The sequence below is a fragment of the Myotis brandtii genome, unplaced genomic scaffold (assembly GCF_000412655.1).
Source record: "Myotis brandtii unplaced genomic scaffold, ASM41265v1 scaffold573, whole genome shotgun sequence".
Classification (NCBI taxonomy): domain Eukaryota; kingdom Metazoa; phylum Chordata; class Mammalia; order Chiroptera; family Vespertilionidae; genus Myotis; species Myotis brandtii.
In genome coordinates, this window is record NW_005370145.1 from 2,672,229 (window position 1) to 2,677,599 (window position 5,371).

Genomic DNA, 5,371 nt, shown 5'->3' on the forward strand with positions numbered 1-5,371 from the left:
CAGAGCGGCCACGCCCGCTGAGGGCTGGGCGCTCGCTCGCCAAGGGGGCTGGTCACTGGGGAGGGGTCTTCTCATTCACACCCCCAACACCTAGGGCCACTGGAATAGAAACGCCCCTCTGTGCCTGTTTTCTAGGTATGGTGGTGGGTGTCCGTGGGCGCCCCCTCCCAGGTGCCCGTAGGGGAATGTGTTTGTGGCCATCACCGTGGTGGCTGAACCTGGGATTGAACTTGACTCGTTGGACACTGAACAATGGGTGAAAGACAGGTTTGAAGGCGGTGCCAGAGCCGGAGGCCTGCCGGGTGGCAGCGTATTACCAGGAGGCACCACTGGGAGGGGACGAATTGGAATTGGTAGAATTAGAAGCAGACCCTTGGGGATAAATGAAGGGAAGGGTAAGAGGATGGGCCCTCACCGCTTTGCATGCAAAGGGGCTAGTCCAGGGTACCAGTTCTCCTGATACGGAGATGGGCCACACTCATTTACTCAGTCAGCAAACATTCGTGGGAGGCTGCCACATTCCTCCAAATGTTCCAGATACCGACCAAGACCAGTGAATATGGGAGCTGAAGGAAGTTGACCTTAAACTGAGAGTATAGCAGTAAAAGAAAGCTGGGCTTCTTTGTTAGCCTACTTCATAGAAAAACTTAAAGAGCATTTTCTAAACTATAAATAGCTGGACCTTCTCTGTATACTTCTAACTGCCCACCCTTACATCTTGCTCAGTAACCTTCCATGGCTCCCTATTGCCTATTAAATGAAGTAGTGACTTCTCAACCTGTGTGTGGCAGGCCCTCCACAATACCTTCCCTGGCCTTATCTCTCACTATGTTTGCCTAGATATACTTTACAAAATCAGTCTAGGTTATAAGAGCCTTAAGATCTTTCACATCTTTCTATGCTTGGAGTCAGTGGTTCTCAGTCCTGGCTGCACATTAGAATTACCTGAGTAACTTTAAAATATGCTGATGTCCAGGCCCACCCCAGCTTTGAGAATCACTATTGAGCCATATTCTGCATTGAAGCCTCTCACCTGAGCAACCCCAGTCTGACCTCGGGCCACGGGAAAGTTGACAAGTGCAGATTGTTTATAATACTCCATCGATTGCAAATTCACAAACCCTTGCTGGGCTTAGAAACACGAGAAACAAACCTTGACCACAGCCACCATTAAGAGTTCCTTAAATGCTGAGCTGCAAAATGTGTTATAGAAAACAGTCACTAAAAGTAACCGACCTATTCGAGTGTTTGAAATGCCCAGTATCAGGGGAATATGTGACTGTTAGCAGGCTGACCTCCGGTTTCCCATCTGCTGCCAGGGCCCAGCTCAAGTTAGGAGAGTGGTCCAGAGCCTGCCTTCCACCCAGAATCCGCCATGGGCTCATGAGTAACCTGTGATCCAGTTTGGACTTGAGAAATGTCAGCCTATTCAGCCTTCCTGATGCTTCAGCGCTAAATCACCCACCCAAGCAGTTCTGCAGCACCAACACTGGTCATGGCTGTCCATGTCTTCCAGTTCTTTCATTTCGTTTCTGTAATCATGTGAGTTGGTGTGGTCACTGCCCCCAGTTTACAGGTAGAGAAACTGGGCTCTGAGGGTCTGACTTGGCCACCCTCAGACGGCTGGTCCACAGTCGAACCAGGCTTTGAACTCAGGGCTGGCTTATTGTACATCAAGGGCTGCTTTCTCAAGTCCATCTTGCCAGAGCCAGGGCACTGTCCTTGTAGCCCATCCACAACTAGTATCTTAAAAAGGGGCTCTCCGCCCTGGCCAGTGTGGCTCGGTTGGTTAGAATGTCATCTTGTGCACTGGGAGGTCTCGGGTTCAATTCCTGGTCACAGCCGAGCATGAGCTCACTCGTGAGCTCACTCGCGCTCTCTCTCTCTCTCTCTCTCTCAAAAAAAAAAAGTTAACTGTTTTGAAAGAAAAAAGAAAGGGCTCTCTGGTGATACTGCACTCTTGATAGAAGTGAAACTGGACTGTCAGTGAGTGAAACTTCTGGCCTGATCTAATCAATGACATGCCCTCTGACAAATCCCTAAGGCCTTCGGGTCTATTTCCCCATCTGTGATTGAGACTGAATCCAATAGCTGGAATATGGGACTTGAGATGGTTAAATGTGTAGGCTCTGCACCCCCTGCATCCAAACCTCAATTCTAGCTATGTGCTCTTGGGCAATTTACTTAACCTGTCTGAGCTTCCTTTTTCTCATTATGAGAAGAAAATAATAGTAATATTTATATCATAGAGTTATTAAGAGGATTCATTGAGTAAAAATGTAAACTAGAGCAATACCAGGTACATTAAGTACTCAACTATTAGCCATTATTATTATCTATCTAGTCCATTGGCCCTGGTTATTTATTATCAACGCTTCTTTTTCCAGGGCAACAATGGAAGTGAGAACTCTTACGTCTTTGGAATGCCAAAAATGTTAAAGCAACACACTCTGGGTTTCCGTTTTCTTGCAAGATTTTGAAGGAAAGATGAGTTTCTCCTTTATCTGTTTTCCCCTTTGCCTTCTTCCTCCCCGATCTTCTATTACTATCTTGAACTTTTATTTTTATTTGAATTTTTAATTATTTAATGTTTTGATAACTAAGCCTTATTTTACTGATTAGACTCGTAGTAACTCAGGGGAGGAATAGCATGTTTGTTTTAAACCTCCATCTATCCCTCTGAAAGCTTAGCATTGAGCCCCGTAAAGAGTGGGCGCTCAGTACTTCCAGCCTTCGTTTTGCATAGATTATCTGGACCCCTGTTCATATTCCAGTTTTCCATATTGCCAAGTTCGTCTATAAACACATATGTTAGAACATCCAGATTAGACTGTAAACACCTCAGAGCAGGCTTTAGTCTCTTTCTTAGCTTTCTCTCAACACTGTGCATTTAACATCCAGATGCTGGCAGATGTTTCTTCTCTAGCCAAGACAGCTTCATATGCCTTTCCATCATCAGCCTCTGAATGGCAGAGAAATATGAGGGTTTCCATTTCTTAAAACGTTGAACATAAATTTGCCACATGACCCAGCAATTCCCCCCCTAGGTATCTACCTAAGAGAAATTAAAACAAATGGTCACACACACACACACAAAAGTGTAGGGAATGTTCGAAGCAGCACTATTTACAATAGCCAAAAAGTGGAAATAATCCAAATGTCCATCAGTTGATGAACACAGAGACAAGATGTACGATGCCCACGCAATGGAACATTCACTGGGCCATGAAGAGGAGTGAAGCACTGACACATGCTACAACATGGATGAACTTCAAAGACGTTGCACTAAGCGAAAGACCAGGCACCAAAGCCTACGTGTACTGTATGATTGCATTTATATGAAATGTCCAGAAAAGGCAAATCTAAAAGAGACAGTAAATAAATTAGCAATTGCCTGGGGCTAGAGCTGGTAATAGAGCGTACATAAGCTTTCTTTCAGGGGTGCTGACAATGTTCTAAAATTGGATTGTGGTAATGCTTGCACAACTCAGGAAATCATTGAATTGTACACTTAAAACAAGTAAATTTTTGGTATGTAAATTATACTTCAATTAAGCTGTTAACATAAACCAAAAAATAAACAAAAAAATATAAAGGCCTCATTCATTCAACAAGAGTAGTTTTCCCTACCATGTGTGCTAGTTCATTCTACAACAACCTGAAGAGCCATAAGCACATGCTATAAAATAGACAATGTGCTGGGCCTGGAGACAGAGAGAGAAAAATGACAGCATATATAAAGAATTTCTCTCTTTTTTAATTTTATGTATTGAGTTTGAGAGAGAGGGGGGAGTGGAGAGAGAAACAGAGAGAGACATCTATTTGTTGTTCCACTTATCCATGAACTCATTGGTTGCTTGTATGTGGCCTGACCAGGGATCGAACCCACAACTTTGGCGTATTGGAACGATGCTCCAACCAACTGAGCTACCTGGCCAGGGCTAAAGAATTTCTATGATCCATGAGAAAAAGATGGATGGCTTAAAAGAAAAAGGGCAAAAGACTTGAACAGGCATTTCACAAAAGAAGACATCCAAATGGCCAATAAATGAAAAGATTAACTTCATTAATCATCAAAAAAAGCAATCAAAATCATAAGGAGGTAACAATATACACTCACCAGGTGGTAAGCCTAAAAGCAAAATGGAAAATACCACATATTAGCGAGCGGGGATGGGGGGATGCACTTGGAGCGCTCACACCCTGCCGGTGGGAGCCCTTTGGAAAACGCTGTATCTAGCAAAGCTGAACACAACATCTCTATGACTCAGCAATCCCCTCCGAGCTATGGCTTCACTGAGGTGTGTCCACATGTTCACTGGAAGACACATACAATGTTCACAGCAGCACTATTCATAATAGCCCCAAACCGAAAACAGCCCAAGGCCCGTCGCTGTGAGAGTAGATACATGATGACATTTATCCATGGAAAAGGATGAGAATGAGAAAACTATTGCTACATATAAGTGAATTCCACATTTGTAATGTTGAGCAAAAGAAGCCAAATACTAAAGCACATATAGCATGGTTCCACTGACATGAAATTCCTAGAACTTGGGCAAGTGGTTATTTTGGAAAGGGTGGCGAGGTCATTTCGGGGTATCTGGGAGGCTGGTAATAAGCTACTTCTTGATTCCGGTGCTAGTAGCACAAGACTATCCTCCAGGCTGTGTACTTATTTGTACACTTTTCTGTATGGATGCTGTATTTTAACTAGAGGCCTCATGCATGGATTCATGCACCGGTGGGGTCCCTCGGGCTGGCCAGCAGGGATCGAGCCAAAACCAGCCTGGTGCACAGATTCGTCCAGGGCATTCCCAGCCCGTCTCACACCATCCTGATCAGCCAGACCCCAGCAGCAAGCTAACCTACCGTTTGGAGTGTCTGCCCCCTGGTGGTCAGTGTGCATCATAGCAACTGGTTGAACGGTTGAATGAACAATTGGAGACTTAGCATATTAGGCTTTTATTATATAGCAGTGATGGCGAACCTTTTGAGCTCGGCGTGTCAGCATTTTGAAAAACCCTAACTTAACTCTGGTGTCGTGTCACATATTGAAATTTTTTGATATTTGCAACCATAGTAAAACAAAGATTTATATTTTTGATATTTATTTTATATATTTAAATGCCATTTAACAAAGAAAAATCAACCAAAAAATGAGTTCGCGTGTCTGAGATAGGTTCGCCATCACTGTTATATAGGATAGTTTGTACAGAAAATAATCCTGACCTCAAAGAACATATAATCTAGATTCTACCCATGCTCTCTAATCTTTTTGACTGTGTACCTCTATCAGTAAAACTCCCACGTATATGTATTTCTATTATTTATCAATTAAGTATGTGAACCACTAAACTAGTATGTATCT